The sequence below is a fragment of the Heterocephalus glaber genome, unplaced genomic scaffold (genome assembly GCF_053883595.1).
Source record: "Heterocephalus glaber isolate CG9 unplaced genomic scaffold, H.glaber_assembly_v1.0 deba00000281, whole genome shotgun sequence".
Lineage (NCBI taxonomy): Eukaryota > Metazoa > Chordata > Mammalia > Rodentia > Bathyergidae > Heterocephalus > Heterocephalus glaber.
This window is the reverse complement of record NW_028258139.1, coordinates 2172492-2192158: the sequence shown is the minus strand read 5'-3', so window position 1 is coordinate 2192158 and position 19667 is coordinate 2172492. Positions and strand designations below refer to the sequence as shown.

General features: G+C 36.5%; 1 long non-coding RNA gene across 1 annotated transcript in view; it reads left to right on the top strand.

The window, feature by feature from the left end:
* The window catches only part of LOC110346890 (uncharacterized), a 32803-nt gene extending 13404 nt beyond the window's left edge, over positions 1–19399 (top strand). The window contains exon 3 of the long non-coding RNA XR_002391176.2: positions 15216–19399. This is a non-coding gene — a long non-coding RNA (uncharacterized LOC110346890). The remainder of the gene's footprint in view (positions 1–15215) is intronic.
* Positions 19400–19667: the final 268 nt, after the last annotated feature.

The following is a 19667-nucleotide window of genomic DNA, read 5'->3' as shown; positions in this document are numbered from 1 at the left end:
TTTCTCTTTATAAAGTGTTTATTCCAGTTATTCTCTATAGTAACAGAAATCTAGTTCACACAGTTAGTTCAAAGTTTTCTATATTAGAAAATAGGTACAGTGCACAAATGTGTACATCTTAGGTATGATTGAAAACTATAGTGAACTATTAAATTTTTTAAAATGTATTACAGTAAAAGGCACATTAATCCCCCTCAAGATATTGCCTCTAACCTTGAACATACTTATCCCATTGTCCTTTCCATTTTCTGAAGCAGTTCTGGAAGTCCACTTTTTGAGTGTCTCTAGTTGTACTGCTGTGGCTGCCTCAGAGTCTTTTTATTTTATTAGTACGTATTTGCCATGCATCATGATCACATTCATCACAGGGAATTTGTACCTGTATATGATATATCTTACTTCTTTTTCCCCATTCTCCTCCCCTCCTTTCAATCCCTTTGCCCTTCCCCATTTACAAAAGCTTTACATGGAAAATTACAGTACCCTCAAAGAGGGGCATCAAAGAGTCTACCACAGAATGGAAGGATATCCCCTGTTCTTGGATAGGTAGAACCAGTATAGTGAAAACGGCCACACATCCAAAACTGTTATACAGATTTAATGCAATTCCAATCAAAATACCAATAGCATGCTTCACAGAACCAGAAAAAAATGTCCTAAAATTCATATGGAACCAGAAGCAATTTAGAATAACAAAAGCAATTCTGGGCAACAAGGGCAAGCCAGGGGCATCATAATCTCCAATTTGAAGTCACACTACAAAGCTACTGTGATAAAAACCACATGGGACTGGCAAAAAATATAGGCCTGATGATCAATAGAACAGAATGTACAATGCAGACATAACAAGCGTACTCAGCTACCTTACCTTTGACAAAGGAACTAAGCATGTTCAGTGGAAAATAGGCAGCCTCTTTAATAAATGATACTGGAAAAATTGGCTTTCCACATGCCAAAGACTGAACCTAGTCGTGTATCTCTCACCACACACTAAACTAAAATTGAAATGGATCAAAGATTTAATCATCATTTAATCAATATTACCTAAGTGACTATGCTTTTTATAATCTTATTGGTTGATCATAGTTTTGTTCCACTTCATGATTTCTCATTGGAGCAATATTATCTAAGGGACTATACTTGCAATCTTATTAGGGTTTTGCAATCTTATTATAGTTTTGTCCCACCTTGAACCTGCCTCAATTCATGGCTTTGCTCAATAAAACACCTTTGAAAAGTGAGGTGGGTGGGCAACCCACTTTCTGGTTCCCCTTCTGTCTCTCTTAGGTAGAAGCTATCTTTCTCTCAATAAATTCTTCCTCCTCTTAATTTAATTGTTCCTTTAATTCATTCTTTGGTTTTAGAGAACATGAACTCAGCTTGTCGGGTGTCTAGCAAGTTAGGAGGTATAATATTTCCCTTACATTATTTGGATTATTTCCTTTATTTGGATTAGTTGGTATCCTATATTGATTGGTATTTTTTGTTCATAGCTCGTATTTCTATTGAAAGTTGAATTTTGTTAGATTGATTTACAAAAGGCTTTTAAATTATAAAGACTGACTGCCCACTTTCTACTGGAGGCCTTCCTCTCCTTCCAGCCGCTGCTCCCACAAGGCCAGGAGGGAGAAAGCATGGGCCCTTCAGTCTACCTCTCAGTGGAAAGTCAAATATAACTCCTTTATGGAGACTGTTTTAAAAAATAATTTCACATAGCACAGGAAAAGTTCTAATGTGTCTTAAATGTCATTCTCAAGTCTCTCCTAATTACTTTCATTTTTTTTTCAGTAATCCACTATTTTCACAAATTATGGAACGCATTTGTGCAGTAATAGCAAGAAAGTGGCATAATCACAGCTAGATTCCAAATTCCAAGTTTGGTGACAGACAAGATTGTTCACAGGAGCAGGAAAGGGGAGTCAGTACTGTGAGAAATGCTGTGGGCAGCATGGTGAGCTTCAGGGGTCAGATCCGCAGTGTCCAAATCTTGGCTCTGTCACTTTCTAGCTGTGTGACCTTAAACATCTTTCTCAAACACTCTGAGCTGTTTCTTCACCCACCTAGAAAACAATAATAAATTTCCTAGGGAAGTTTGGAAGATCTGAGTTAATGAGAAAAAGATGTATGTAAAACATCTAAGTGATAATTCAGTACAATAAATACTGGCCCAACCCTCATCTTGGACAACTCTGTTTGTGTATGTACATACATGAATAATATATATATTTTTTCAGCTTAGTACAACATACTATACACTGAAAACAGGCTAAATTATGTCAAATATGCCATAATACCAATTAACTCTGAAAATATAATTTATTTCACACCCTGGACAGCATATTATATTTCACTATAGGGAAAAAGAAAACTATAGCAGTAATGATACCAGCATATTTCATGTCAAAGTGATCTTATAATTTTGGGTCAAAATGAAAGTAAAAAACAATCATGGGGCATTTAAAATAAAATTGTACCCACGTTTTTCCCAAGTTCCATCACTTTGGCATGGTTTCACAAGGCATTACCATTGTGCGGGTTTTCAGCATCACTAGAGACACTAAGTTTGGCTGGCATACTTGGCTTCATGTTGTTTTCCAAGCACACATTAGAATCCATAGTGCAGGCTATGTCTACACAGCATAGAATTAACTTCCTCAAACACCATTCATCATTAGAATAAGAAGAAAAATGATGAATAACTCATTGAAATACAGCTGTGCCCTGCCAACATCTACAAAATAAGAAAACACATTGATTAAAAGTGCCAACCTTGGTTTGTTTTTCTTATGTAATTTAAAAATGGTTTATATTTTCTCAGTGAAATTACTAAACGCATCAGAAATTACATAGCAAGAACCCAGCAGAGAGACCCAGGAGCCCTCAGATCAAAAGAAGCTGTGTCTATAGAGTATTCATGGATACTGGGCAATCAGTCACTGAATATCTGTCTGGAGAGTCAAAGCAGATACACAGGCCTCAAGTGAACTTTTCTGCTTGAAGTAGTCTACCTATATTGTAGATTGTAGAATACTGAATTAAATAATAAAATTTGCGTTCAATATACACTAATAAACTTTATAAGTCCTTCTTTCTCTTCTATTTTTGTTCTCTTTTCCTTTGCTTGTATTTCAACTATACTGATGAACTTGTATGAATCAACTATATTACGTCTCCAGGGCTATGTTAGGGTGTGCAATTTCATCTGTACTAGCTGTGTGTGACCCCCATTCATTCTCATGAATGGAAACAAAGTGTCTAGAACTGGTCTGTCTTATTTAATTAAGTTACATCCTCAGGTCCAGGAAAGTTCCTGTGTATAAAGACAGCTCCATGAATATTAGCCACATGAATGAATTAATAATGCCCATTTAATTGCTATCATTGTGAGGTTTAATAAGCATGCAGGAGAGTGTCTAGCACATAAAAAGTGCTCAATAAAAGTCAGCCGTTATGTGTTTATTGCAATCTTTTGCAGAGGAAGAATTAAAAGAATAGAGTTGTGACTAACAGATTAATTCCTTAGAATATGATGCCAACTGGACTAAGCAAATTATTAAGTCTCATATCTTGTTTTTAGTTCTTGTGATCAAACCCACACAGGCCCTTCTTTTCATCCTAAAATGATTTTTACTAGCTTCATCATTGACATGGAATGAAATTTCCCACTATCTAATCTTAGAACACATTAGTCACTCTAAAAGAAACCTCATACCTCTTAGGGTTCACTCCCAATCCTTCCTGCCTTTCAGCCTTTGGAAACCACTAATTTACCTTCTGCCTCTACAGATTTGCCTATGCAGACAGAGTAGGCACATAGCTAGACATGAGCTGGAGCTGGGAGAATAGTAGCTGATCTGGAGGACAAAACATCAAACAAAATGTGATCTGAGCATCCTGAGATTGTGGTCTCACAACGTTCTCAGAGAGGCTCATTGAGCCCACTACAGGTGCCCTGCATACACAATTACCTAAGTCTAGGGCAATCTCATGTGTACCTAGAGGACTCAAACCTCAGGATGATGCAGCATATATTACATTGTGGTTGGATCATCCTTTTTGTGGCAGATGAGCTTATGTATTCTGGCCAAGATCATGTAAGACTAAAAATTCCCCCTCCACTAGAGAGGGAGGGTCCCACTGCCTACTGGGAAAAAAAAATCTGTGAGTCACAGCCCTCCCTCTCATTCTGTTCTAGGAACAGAAAAGAAAAACCACCCTCCTTCAGGTTCTGCCTGCTCTCCCTTAGTGTGTGTGTGGAGGGGGTGGGAGAACCTAGAGCATCTACACTGAACTACATGTGCAACCCATTTTTTCTTTTTTTGTTTTGAGACAGGGTCTAGCTAGGCTGGGCTCAGATTTGTGATCCTTCTGCTTCAGCCTCCCAAGGTGCAAGATGGCAAGCATGCACCATTCTGCTCAGCTTTGCTCTGGATTCCTGGGAGCCTACATTATTTGACTCCTTTAATAACCTTGTAAAACTTGTCCTGCTGCAGACTCTGTTGGCATTTCCTTTGCTCTAGATATGCATGCAAATTTTCTCATGGGGAAATCCAAAAACCAAGATGTTTCCTCTCTTAAAAATGCAACCTCAGGGCTGGGGACTTAGCTCAGTGGTTCCACCGCCTGCCTTGCAAGCTCAAGGACCTGAGTTCGATCCCCGGTACCAAAAAAAAAAAAATGCAATCTCAAATCCCATGATAGTACCAAGTATTAAATATAAATGAAATTATACATGTGGGTTTTGGTGATTGGCTTCTTTCTCTTAAGTTTTAGGGTTTATTCATGTTGCATCATGTCAGTACTTCATTCCTATTTATTGTCAAGTACTATTCCATGATTTTGATTTGCCACATTTTACTTGTCCCTTTATCAGGTGATGACCAGTTGGGTTGTTTCCACTTTAGAAAATGCTGCTTATGGATATTTTAAAAATGTTTATTAGTGCATGTTTACAGCACATAATGTTTACATTTCTTGTGTGGAGTTGGTACATGTACCTTAAAAATCTTAATCTCTTTCTTCATCCTTTTTCCTTCATCTCTTGATCTCTTCAAACAGATCTTTGCATGATGGTTTGTTTTCATTTTATTTGGTAGTATGCCTATGGTTAGAATTGCTAGGTCTTATGGTAATTCTACATTTAATATTTTAAGGAACTATTAAGCTGTTTTACAAAGTGGCTACATCATTTTATAATCCACCAGCAATGGATGAGGTTCCAATTTTTCCAAATCTTGGCCAACAATTTTTTATTTTATTCATTTAGTGAGTAAAAGTTTTAGTTTGCTGAGATTTTGGAGTGCATTTCTTTCATGAATGGAGATGTTGAGCATCTTTTCCTGAGCTTATGAACCATTTATATATCCTCTCTAAAGAAAGGTCTATTGAAGACTTTGTTTATTTTTAAATTGGATTATTTGTCTTCCAGGTGTTGAGTTTCAGGTTTTAAAAAATTCTAGATCTTAAGTATTTTCCATATATGTAGCATTTTTTTTACCATTCTATAAATTTTCTTTCAATTTTTTGGTAATGTTCTTAGATTCATAAATATTTTTATTTTCATAAGGTCCAATTTATTTTTTTTTCTTGCTCATACTTTTGGTGTTGCACCTAAGAATCCATTATCAAATCCTAGATCATGAATATTTACCACTATAGTTTCTTCTAAGAAGTTTATGATTTTTATCTTATATTTACATCATTTACCCTTTTAGAATTAATTTTCACATATGGTATAAGGTATGGTTATTTTGCATTTGAAAATACAGTTATCCCAGCACTATTTGTTGAAGAGATTATTTTCTTCACTGAATGAATTTAATATCCTGGTCAAAAATCATTTGGCTATATATGTATGTGTTTATTTCTGGATCTTAACTATATTCTACTGGTTATATGTCTATTGATATGCCAGGACCACATTATTTTGATTACCATAGGTATGTAATTGGTTTTGAAATGGGTAAATATGAGCCCTTCAATATTATTCTTCTTTAGGATTGTTACAATTATTTGGGACTTTTACAATTCTGTGTGAATTTGAGGGCTAGCTTTTCATTTCTGGGGGGAAAACGCAGTCGAAATTCTTTTTTTTTAAGTTAATTATATTGGTACATTTTAGGTATACAATATAATGACATTCATCTTTGTAAATTTGTACCTTTACATAATCTATCTTGGTTCTTATTTTTTTCCCCATCTTCTGGCCCTCCCTTCAACCCCTCCATCCCTCCCTATTTACAAAGACTTTGTTTCCATTTTTTCATTTTCTCATACTAATTCCATTTGCTTCTTTCCTCAATTTCATCTCTTATCTTTATTCATTTTATTTATTACTCTTATATAATTGCTATGGCTAATGTTTCCAAAATTATATTGAACAGGAGTGGTGAGAGTGGACTTTTCTGGTGGGGGGGGGACTGTTGAAATTCTTTTTTTATTAATTTTATTGATAATTTTAGGGATACAATATAATGACATTCATTATTGGAAATTTGTACCTTTATGCAATCGATCTTGGTTCTTATTTTTCCCCCTTCCCCTGCCCTCCCTTCAAGCACTCCACCCTCCTTATTCACAAACACTTTGTTTCCATTTTTCCATTTTCTCATATTAAATCCATTCCCTTCTTTCCTTTCCCCTACCCCTCCCAATTCCCCTTCCCCTTTGTCCCTTTTCCTCCTATTTCACATTATTTATTATACCTTTTAGTCCCTATTTATAATTTCAGTTTCTCACACCAGAGAAACTATTTGGTATTTACACATGTGTGTCCTTCTTACTTCACTTGAGTATCACCTCAATGTGCAACCACTAAATGTCTCTAATTTCTCCTTCTTTATGGCTGAGTAGTACTCCATTTTATTTTTAAAAACCACATTTTCTTTATCCAGTCTCCAGTTGATGGGCAATTGGACTATTTCCAAGTTTTAGCTATCACAAACTGTGCTGCTATGAACCTGGGTGCACATATATTGCTGTGGTATGATTCCTTTAATTCTTTTGGGAAGATACTCAGTAGGGGAATAGGTGGCTTTTTTTGAGACAGGGTCTTGCTATGTGCTACAGAAGTTTTGCTCATAAAGTCTTTTTGATGCGAATGTCTTCAAGAGTTTGGCCTAACTTATATTCCAGCAAGTATAGTGCTTTTGTTTTAATATTTAGATCTTTAATCCATTTTGATTTTGGTATGGTGCATGGTGAGAGATATAAGTCTAGTTTTCATTCTTGGCAAGTTGTTCCAGCACCATTTATGAAAGAGGCTATCCTTCCTCCAGTGATGGTGCTTGGCTACTTTGTTGAAGATGAGGTGTCTGGGTGTTTATGGAGTTGCTCCTGAATCTACTAATCTGTTCCACTGGTCCTCAAGTCTGTTTCTTTGCCAGTGCCATGCTGTTTTTATCACAGTAGCTTTGCAGTATATTCAAGTTGGGGATTATGATACCCCCTGACTTGCTCTATTGCCTAGAATTGCTTTTGTTATTCTAGGTATCTTCTTGTTCCAAATGAAATTTTGGCTTGGTTTCTCAAGGTCCATGAAGTATACTGCTGGGATTTCAATTGGGATTGCATTAAATCTATATAGCAGTTTTGGAAGTATGGTCATTTTCACTATATTGGGTCTTCTGACACAGGAGCAAGGGATATCTTTACATTTTCTGATATCATCTTCAATCTCTTTTAACAGAGTGCTGTAGTTTTCAGAGTAGAGGTCTTTGATTTGTTTTGTTAGGTTGATTACTAGGTATTTCAATTTTTTTCATACTATTGTGAAAGGAGCTTTTTGCTCAATTTCTCTCTCAGTGAGTCTGTTGTTCACGTACCAGAAAGCTGTTGATTTTTGTGTGTTGGCCCTGTATCCAGCTACAATACTGAATTTCATTATTAAGTCTAGAAGACTTTTGGTGGAGTTCTTGGGGTCTTCTATATAGAGTATCATGTCATCTACAAATAGTGACAAATTAACTTCTTTGTTTCCTATTTTTATTACTTTCATTTCTTTCTCTTTTCTAATTCCTATGGCTAATGTTTCCACAACTGTATTGATATAGTGATGATAGTGGACAGATTCCTAAATATGTTTGAATTATCAATGTTGAACAAAGACCTAAAAATTCTAAAAACTCAATATCAATCAACAAAATTGAAAACATAATTAAAAACATAGCAACTAAGAAAAGTCCCAGCCCTGATGGCTTCATTGTTGAATGCTACAAGACATTTAGAGAGGAACTATTGCCACTACTGTTCAAACTTTTCAATGAAATTGAAAGGGAAACAATATTCCCAAATTCATTCCAGGAAGCAAGCATCACCTTGATCCCAAAAGCAGAGAAAGACCCAACTTAAAAAGAGAACTATTAGGCAATCTCACTAATGAACATAGATGCAAAAACCCTTAATGACATTTGGGCAAATAGAATGCAGAAGATCATGTGACAGGAAACCAAAACAAGCAGGAGTAGCTATCCTCTGTGCAGATCAAGTGGATTTCAAACCAACACTGATTAAGAGAGACAAAGAAGGACACTACATCCTTGTAAAGGGAACAATCCAAGAGGAGGAGATGACAATCATAAATATATATGCACCAAACACTAGTGTGACCAACTATATAAAATAAATACTAAAAGAGATGAAAAATAAAATAAGCACTCATACAATAGTAGTGGGGGAAATCAATACCCCATTGTCATAAATAGATACATCAACTAGAGAAAAATTAAACAACAAAATACCAGAAGTAAATCAAACTCTTAAATAAATGAACTTAACAGATATTTACAGTGTTCTGCTTCACAAAATCAGAATACACATTCTTTCCAGCTGCACATGGGTCATTCTCCAAAATAGACCACATACTCGCTCATAGAACATATTTAAGTAAGTGCCAAGGAATTGAAGTTACCCCCTGTATGTTATCAGACCATAGTGTGATGAAATTGGAAGTCAATAGCAAAAGAAACCACAAGAATTTCATAAACACATGGAAATTAAACAGCACAATTCTGAATAACCAATGGGTCACAGAGGAAATTAAAGAAGAAATCAGACAGTTCCTACAATTAAATGACAATGCCAATAGAACATATTGTAATCTATGGGACATGATGAAAACAGTCTTACAAGGGAAATTCATAGCAGTGAATACTCACATTAGGAAAAAAGAGAAAGGTCAATTACACAACCTGATGCTGACCCTCAAGTTTCTAGAAAAAGAAGAGCAGGACAAACCCAAAGCTCATACATGGGAGGAAATTATAAAGATCAGAGCAGAAATCAGTGCAATGGACCTGAAGAAAACAATACAAAAAAAATCAGTGAGGCCAAGAGTTGGTTATTCGAAAGAATAAAAAAAATTGACAAACTCTTAGCCAACCTTATCAGAAAAAGGAAAGATCCAAGTCCATGTAATTTGAAATGAAAAGGATGAAATTAAAATGGATGCATCAGAAATCCAGAGGATCATCAATATCTACTTGGAGAACCTATACACCAATAATATGGAAAGCACAGTAAAAATGGGCAAATTCCTACATACATATCAATTACCAAAGTTCAATGAAAAAGACCTAAAAATTCTAATCAACCCAATAAGAATCACTGAAACTGAAACATAATTAAAAACTTACCAACTAAGAAAAGCCCAGGTCCTGATGGCTTCACTGCTGAATTCTACAAGACATTTAGAGAGAAACTACTGCCACTACTGTTTAAACTCTTCAATGAAATTGAAAGGGAAGCAATACTCCCAAATTTATTCCTGGAAGCAAGCATCACCTTGATCCCAAAAGCAGAGAAAGACGCAACTGAAAAAGAGAACTATAGGCCAATCTCACTAATGAACATAGATGCAAAAATCCTTAATAAGATACTGGCAAACAGAATGCAGAAGATCATCAAGAAGATCATACACCCTGACCAAGTGGGATTCATCCCAGGGATGCAGGGATGGTTCAGTATACACAAATCAATCAATGTCATAGCAATAGCAATTCTAGGTAACAGAGACATGGCAGGGGGTATCACAATCCCCAACCTGCAACTCTACTACAAAGCTACTGTGATTAAAACAGCATGGTACTGGCAAAGAAACAGACCTGAGGACCAGTGGAACAGATTAAAACATGCAGAAACAATGCCAGACACACTCAGCCATCTCATCCTTGATGAAGGAGCCAAACATCCTCACTGGAGGAAAGATAGCCTCTTTAATAAATGGTGCTGGAAAAATTGGGCTTCAACTTGCCAAAGATTAAAACTACACCTATATCTCTCACCATGCACTAAACTAAAATCAAAATGGATTCAAGATCTAAATATTAAAATAGAAGCTCTGAACCAGTTGGAACAGAGGTTAGGTAGAACCCTTGAAGACATCAGTGTAGGAAAAGATTTTATGAACAAATCCGCAGTTGCCCATGAACTAGCACAAGCAATCAACAAGTGGGATCTCTTCTTATTAAAAGGCTTCTGCACAGCAAGAGAAACCACCAGCAGTGTGAAGAGACAACCCACAATGTGGGAAAAAATCTTCACCTGCTCTTCCTCAGACAAAGGTCTACTATCTCAAATCTATAAAGAACTTAAAAAGGTCAGACCTCCCAAATTTAAAGATCCAATCCAAAAATGGGCATCTGAAATAAACAGACATTTCTCAGACAAGGAAGTAGAAATAGCAAATAAATACATGAAAAAATGTTCAACATCACTGGTCATTCGAGAGATGCAAATGAAAACAATGCTGAGATTCCACCACACTCCAGAAAGAATAGCTACTATCATGAAATCAACCAATAACAAATGCTGGCGAGGCTGTGGGGAAAGAGGAACCCTGCTCCACTGCTGGTGGGAGTGTAGACTGGTGCAACCACTGTGGAAGTCAGTATGGAGATACCTCAAAGAACTAGGACTGGAAGTCCCATTTGACCCCACTATTCCACTGCTGGGGATCTTCCCCAAAGAATTCAAAGAATCATACCACAGTGATATATGTGCTCCCATGTTCATAGCAGCACAGTTTGTGATAGCTAAAACTTGGAAACAGCCCAATTGCCCATCAACTGGAGACTGGATAAAGATAATGTGGGATTTTATAAAATGGAGTGCTACTCAGCCATCAAAAATGAGAAATTAGTGACATTTACAGCTAAATGGATGCACATTGAGGCTATACTCTTAAGTGAAAAAAATAGGACACACATGTGTAAATACCAAATAGTTTCTCTGGTGTGAGAAACTGAAAGTGTAAAGAAGAACTAAAATGTATAATAGGTCATGTGAAATAGGAAGAAAAGGGGCAAAGGGGAAGGAAGTGGGAGGGCTAGGGGAAAGGATAGAAGGGAATGGGATTCATATGAGAAAATGGAAAAATAGGAACAAAATCTTGGAAAATAGGGAGGACTGGAGGGGTTGAAGGGAGGGTTGGGCAAGGGTGAAAAATAAGAACCAAGAGAGACTATGTAAAGGTGCAAATTTTCAGTGATGAATGTCATTATATTGTCTACCTAAAATGTACCAATGATTAGAATGAATAATTGATAATGTAAAATAGGAAGAAAAGGTCCAAAGGGGTAGGGGTAGTGGGAGGGTCAGGGGAAAGGAAAGAAGGGAAAGGAAAAATGCTGAGAAATGGAAAAAATGGAAATAAAGTCTTTGTAAATAGGGAAGGGTGGAGGACATGAAGGGAGGGCTAGGAATGGGGAAAAAACAAGAACCAAGATGCATCATGTAAAGGTACAATTCCCCATGAGAAATGTAATTGTGTTATATACCTAAAATGTACCAATAAAAGAATTTAACAAAAAAAAATTATCCTTCTCATGGCTTTTGCTTTTTGTGAAATTCTCCCCTTTGCATTTAATTTCTTGTTGTGTTGATGGATTCATTCCACTGGGCTTCCTGGGGTTGTAATTCTTGCTGTCTTTTCCTAGGATATTATCTAATATTTTTTGTAGTGCTGGTTTCATATTCATGAACTTCCTCATGTGCTCTTTGTTATGAAATTATCTTATTACTCCATCCACTTTTAAAGATAGTTTTGCAGGGTACACTAACCTGGGTTGGAAGTTGTTTACCTTTAGGGCTTGAAATATGTCACTCCAAGCTCTTCTTGCCTCAAGGGTTTGTATTGAGAACTCTGCTATGATTCTGATGACCTTCCCTTTGTATGTGATTTGTTTCTTTTCTCTATGTGCTTATAGAATTTTATTCTTTTGTTTGGTTTCTGGAATCTTAACTATTTTATGCCTATCTGTAGTTTTTTTTTTAATCATGGCTAATTGGAGTCCTGTATGCCTCACTTATCTATATGTCAAGTGCTTTTCCCCTACTTGGGAAGTTTTCTGCCATTACTTCTGTGAAGAGATTTTTATCTCATCTGCACACTCTCCTATCTCTTCTTTGACTCTGATCAGTCTTATGTTATTCTCCTTTGCATACCAGCTGCTACATTGATTTCTCATGGTCCCTTACTATTTTTCAGAAATTTTTCTTTTGTTGGTCACTAATTTCAATCCTATCTTCTATATCTGAAATTCTGTCCTCACATTGGCTCATTCTGCTGTGTAAACTTTGCATGGAGTTTTTAATCTCCTGGAAATCTGTTTGCATCTCTTTATGGATTCCATTTGTTTTCTATACTGGGATTCCATCATGTGCCTTAGCTCCTCTATTTTTTTTTATCTGTGTCTGCTCTAGATTTATTAATCATGTCTTGCACTATGGGCACAATCTCTGTTGTTGTCTGAGAAATTATTTCTGATTTTATTTTTTCCACCTCTTTTGTTGCCAGTTCAGGGAATCCAGGTGGTTGAATATCAGATTATTCCATCTCATTGCCCTTTGGGGTTGCCTTAGGTGAGCTGGAAGACTGGTTTTGAGACTTGTTTACTTGTCTTCTCATTTCAACAGATGCAGCCTTCTGCGCCTGTGTTGAGGCAACTTTTTACTCACCCAGTGGACTTCAATTATCAGCAAACCACTGAGTAGCCTTTTTCTGCTCCTCACCAGTGTCCCTATTCCTGGATTCAGAATGGTGGCCTTCTTGATCCCTGAGCTGACCTGTTGTCTGGGAAGGCTACTGGCTGGTGCCTGTGCACACTTGGGATAGTATCTAGGTGTGCCTCTGGCTAGGGCCTGCCCCCATACATAGATGTCTGGGAGGGCCTTCGCCTGGGGGTTTTGCACCCCAGTCCCTTGTGTCTGAGCAGGCTTCTGGGTAGGGTCTCCATGCACTTACTGATGGTATTGGTGTAGCCTCTGGCTGTTGCTTGTGCACCTCTGCAGCTCTTTTCCAGGTGAGCCCTTGGCTTGTGCCTGTGTGCCCAAGTGGCTGGGGTCAGGGCAGAGCCCTGGCTGGACCTGCCTGAAGCTGTGCTGCTCTAGTCCACACTGCTCCTGGCTGAGATCTGTGTGCACTTACTGAAGGTATCACCCCGGGCCTCTGGCTGATGATTGTGTACCTGTGCAGCTCTTTTCTGGACAGAGCTTTAGCTTGGGCCTGTGTTCCCAAGTGGCCAGGGTTGGGGTGAGGCCTTGGCTAGACCTGCCTGAAGCCTCGATGCTCTGGTCCACACCAATGCTTGTTGAGATCTGCTCTCACTTATCGATGGTTTGGGGAAAGGCCTCTGGCTGATGCTTGTGTGCCTGTGCAACTCTTTTCCAGCTGGAGCTTTGGCTTGTGCCCAAGTAGCTGGGGTCAGGGCGGTCCCTGGCTGGATCTGAAATTCTATAAAGATAGTGCTGAACTGTATATAAATCACTTTGGAGAGTGTCAACATCTTAACAATATTGTTTTAAAATCCACATACAGGATGTCTTTGTATTTATTTAAATCTTCTTTAATATTCTCACTATATTTTGTTTCCAGTGCACAGATCTTTACCTTCCTTGGTTAAACTTGTTTCTGTGTATATTTTATGCTGTAGTTGCTCTTCTAAATGGCACAACTTTCTAATTTCTTTTCACACCATTCTAGAAATGCAATTGATTTTGCAGTTCCAGTTTGTAACCTACAACTGCTGAACTCATTTATTAACATAGATGGCTTTCCTGTAGATTTTTGGGATTTTTATAGAGAGAGGACCATGTCATTTAAAATAGGGATAGTTTTACGTCTTTTTCTTTTTCAGTTTAGATGCCTTTTATATATTTTCCTTATTTACTTATTCTGAATACAACTTTTAGTACAATGTTGTATAGCAGTGATGATCTTAGGGAGGTATCTTTCAGTTTTTCTCCACTGCATATACATTAGCTATAGGTTTATCGTAAGCACAATTTATTGTATTGAGGAAGTTTCTATTTCTAGTTTGTTGAATGCTTTTTATTTTGTAAGAATGTTGAATTTTATCAAATGGCTTTTCTTTTATTGAAAAATAGCTTTTCTGTCTCTCTCTTCCTCTCTGTTTCTCTCTCTCTCTCTGTGTGTGTGTGTGTGTGTGTGTGTGTGTGTGTGTGTGTGTGTGTGTCTCTATTTTGTACTACTGGGAATCAAACCCAGGACATTGGCACTGAGCTGCATTCCCAGCCCTTTATTAGTTATTATTATTCTTTACTTTGAGACAAGATCCCTTAAAGTTCATAAGTTACCCAAGTGGAGCTTGAATTTGTGATCCTTCTGCTTCAGCCTCCCAGAGTGCTGGGAATACAGACATGTACTGCCAGCACAACCAGATGATTTTTTATCATTCTGCTAATGTAGTTTACCACATATATTAACATCATTATGTTGAACCACACTTGTATGTTTTTGGATCTGTTTTACTGGTATTTTATTGAGGATTTTTTAATCAATATTCAATATTTTGATATGAAATTTTCTTTTCTTGTAATGTCTTCATTTGGTCTTGATATTTAGGTAATACTAACCTTATAGTGATATTAGGAAATGTTTCATCATCTTCTGTTCTCTGGAAGTGTTTGGAATAGATCATTGTAAGTGTTTGGTAGAATTTACCAGGGACTATGTCTGGTCCTGGAATTTTCCTACTTGGGAGGTGTTTGATTACTGATTATCTCTTGACTTACTATGGGGCTTTTTATTTTCTATTTTTTAATCAATTTTGATAATTTGTATGTTCCTGTAAATTTATCCATCATGCCTAGGTTATCCAAGTTCAATGTCAAGGCTGTGTCAGGTCTTTCTCTGGGTTCATTTCTGTGAGTTTATTTTTTCAATTGTTTCTGATTTGTTCATTTTTTTTTCTCCCCAGATGAACTCTTAATCTTCCTCTCAAATGCTGCTCCAACCCATTCCAGTTGATAAAAACCCCAGGCCAACACGGAATCATTCTGGACCTCATGTTTTCTTCCACCATCCACATTTTATACATCAGCGATTTTTTGTTCTACTTTTAAAATACATCCAATCTGCTTTCTATCATACACGCAATAGTTTCTTTCCCTGATTCAGGCCACCATCCACTCAAACCTCAATAACTGAAATAATTTCCTACTATTACTTTGAAAGCATCCATAATAATTCTTTTACAGTATAACTCAATCATATTATTCCTCTTCTATTCTCTATAAAACCTCACAGTGCCAGGTCTATTTCTATCTTTCCAACTTCATCTATCATTTATACTCAGAATTATTCCACTCAATCATACTGCCTGCCTCCTTGCTGCTCCCAAAACAAGTCAAGCTCATTCTACCTTAGAGAATTTGTACTGGTTCTTCACTCTGCCTGAGCACTTTTCTCCCAGATAGCTAAATGTCTAACTCCTTTATGTCTCTTGAGTTTTTATTCATAATTTTTTTCTCAATAAATCCTATCCTGATATTTTTTAGAATGGGAGCCTGGCCTCCCACGACTCATGGTACTCCCAATTCCCTTACTCCTATACTTTTTGTTTTGTTTCATAGTCCCTACTACATTCTAACATAACACATATAATGTAATTTACATTTGTTGTTCATTACCTTTTGCTGTGACTACAATGTTATTTACATAAGAAGAAAGAATTTTGATGAGATTAGGCCATTTCTCAAGCATGTGAAAGAGAATTTGGGTTCATATTAAGGACGCAATAACTATTTGATAAGAATGAATAAATTATTCTATAACTGATGGACTATTTTTGCAATAAGTTGCTGTTGCATTTTAAAATTATTCATCTTAATTCCTTTTTCATTCCCCTTTCCTCTCCACCCTTTCTCCTCCATCAACCTCTCGATCCCTTTCCTTTTTTGGTACATGTTTGCAGTATGTAATAGTCACATTCCTTGTGTGGAATTGGTATATATGCATAACACATTTTAATGCCTTTTTAATCCCTACCCCTCCCATTCTTCCTCTCCCCCAGGGGAAGGATAGGAAATGCAAAAAGGAAGAAACATTTTCTTTTAAACTTCAATTCTATGAACAAGAGATTTGATATTTAATAAAACTTTAGGCTTGCTCAAAGTAATTTCAAGTCAAAGTATAAAATATGTTCAACTGCAACACAATTCACAATATAGACATTAATAATTTCCATTGATTTATGAAGACAGGGTAATTGAATAGATTCAGCATAACAATAAAATAACTTTATGACATTCTTAAAAGTTATGGAAGAGAGTGTAATTAATGTGTAGAGTTATAGGAATTTATGAAAGAGATATGTCTCCAAAATAAGATAGATGGCTAATAGTTTTTTCAACATGTTAAAGTATTGTACGTCTTAGTCAGTTTTTTGTTGCTGAGATATAATACCCAATACTCACACCAAGATAGGAGAGGTTTATTTTGGCTCATGTTCATAGTCCATGTTTGGGTGGCTCCAAGGCAAGATGGCATGCAGAGGGGCACAGCACAGGAGAAGCTGCTCACTTCATGGTAGCTACAAAGTAGAGAGTAAGGGGAAGCACCTAGAAGGGAGAGACACCCTTCCAGATTACACCTACAGTAGTTACCTGCTTCTTGTGACCATGCCCTACCTCCCAACACCAAAGCAGCTGAAGGGCCCTGAAATCAAATCACCTTCCATAAGTCCTGCTCCTCAGCACATCAGGATTTGAGGAGACAGGCAGATACAAACTATAACAAGATGCTAGTGTTATCTTCAGATTAAACCCTTTGGAGAGGAATCAATCAGAAATAAAATTTATAAGATTAATTACAGTATACAAAGTATATAGCCATTGAACTACACACAGTTTATCAGGATCAAGATGTCAATAGTATCAGGATGTGTAAGACTTTAGAAACCCAAGATGGAGCAGACTTGGGTGTCTAAGATTAGAATTAGATCTGAAGCTAAAATGAGTTACCCTATAGGTACACCCTAGGAGTGTCAGTGCAAATCCCAAATTCATTTCTGAAATCAGAAGATCAATTAAGGAGACAAAGACACCTGACTCTAGGATTGAATACACTCATCCAAAAGAAAGAAGGACAGGGCCTGGATTCAGATCCAAGTAGTGAACAGTAGAGTGGTAGAGATTAAACAGTGATCCACTTCAAGCAATGAGAAATTAGTTGTAGAATGACAGGCATATAAAGGCATTAATTTGACTGGAGGATTCGCAAGGAGGGAGGAAGCAGTTCCTGAAAAATAGAAGCAAGGAGTTGGATCTCCAGTTTACTAGGAATTTATGATCCAAAAAAGAAAAACGAATTTGAAGCTTCAGAGAACAACAGAAATAAAAAAGTGCAGTGGAAAATTCTGCCAAGATCAGATCATTTTTGATGGTGAACCAATAAAAATCTATGTTTTCGTTTTCTATAGAGTCCCCTGGACTGGAGGAATCATTGTTTCCCATTGGGAAAGAAAGAAATGAGTCGCACAATGAAGTGCCAATCAAGAGGCTCAACAGAGGTTAAAGGTTGGCAGGATTGCAAACAGCTTAAGGCCCAGATGGTTTCTTGGGATACCAACAAAATCTTCAAAAACTAGATAATCCTGTTGCCACATAGATGCTGTGGTAGAATATAAAAACATAGGAAAACTTCAGAGTGAATTTTTTTCTAAAAACAAAACTTTGATACCTAACATATCACATAGCACAAAATAAAATTACAATCTGACCACAGTGAAAAATATAGGTCTAAGGATTCCAAATAAAATAATAACAAACAACAACCAACTACATATTTTTTAAATATACCTCGTGATATGTATTAGTTTTCTAATGTATTAGTTTTCCAGTTACCACAACTTAGTGGCTTAAAACAACATAAATTTATCACCTTACACTTCTGGATGTCATGCTCCAAGATGAGTCTGACTGAGCTGGGTTCCTTCTAGAGCTCTAGGGCACAATCTGTTCTCTGCTTTTCCCAGTTTCTAAAGGCTGTCTGGATCCCTGAGCTCAAGGCCTGTTCTCCATCTTTAAAACAAGCAATGTTGCATCTATTTCTATCTTCATACCTTTTCTCGCTTATTTTGATCTTCCAGCCTTCCTCCTTCCTCACATGAATAATCCAAGATAATATCCTTATCTTAAAATCTTTAACTTAATCATATCTGTGAAGACATTTGCCACATAGCGTAATATACTCAGAACTTCAGGGAATAAGGATATAGGGATCTTGGGAAATTATTCATTCTATCATATGAGCCAATTGAGATTTATTTTAGGATTGAAAAGACAATTCAATATTAGAAAAACCATTGTTATTTACCATACTAATAGATATTGAAAAAATATCACATATAGCAATCTTCATAAATGCAGAAAACAAACATGTATTAGAATATAGCTACCAGGATCACATCATACTTGATGGTAAACCAGCAAAACTCTGTCAACTACATAGGTGATATTCTCCCCAAAATGTTTTAACTGAGTCTAGTCGTAAGATTTGCATCCAAGTGGTCCAAAATTAGGTACATTCTATAGTACACATAAGCTGAACCACTAAGAGATATCAGAGTCATAAAAGATCCGAAAGCACAAAACAGGCAGTGACCTTTTTTCAAATCAAGGGAGACCAAAGAGCCATATTACCAACATGTAATGCATTTGCTTTACCTGGATCTTTTTTATATCCTAATCTAAAGGTATTCTAAATGCTTCAAACATTCTCATAACATAATTTAAAGGTTCCTAATTATTTCTTTAAAATGATTAAATTGAGATAAGGTTCCTATCTCAACATATACATTTTTGTTATATATATATTTTTTGGTATATATATATATATATATATATATTCCCTTGGATATGTATGTAGAAGTAGAATTGCCGAGTTATATAATAAAGCTATATCTAAATTTTTGAAAAACTGTCAAACTCCCTTCCATAGTGATTGCATCATTCTGTATTCCCTCCAGCAATGTGTGCGGTCTCTAGTTTTTCTATATCCCACCAACATGCATTCATTATCATCATCTTAGTGGCTATTTGGTTCTAGCCATTTCTGTGGGCATAGACTGGTATCTTAATATGATTTTGATATGAATTTCCCTAGTGATGATGTTGCACATCTTTTCATCTGCTTATTGGCCATTTGAGGATCTTTTGTGAAAAATGTCTATTTAAACATTTTCCCATTTCTAATTGGGTGGGTCGATTTTAGGTTATTTGTATACTCTAAGTGTACTATAATTCATCTCATTCCTGCTGCTTTCTACAAATATGATGATAAATAAATTACATAAATTGTTGGTTCCTTTGTTTCCCCATAAATCAAAATGAGATCCTATTACTAACATCGTAGAATCTGTGTGAGGGTT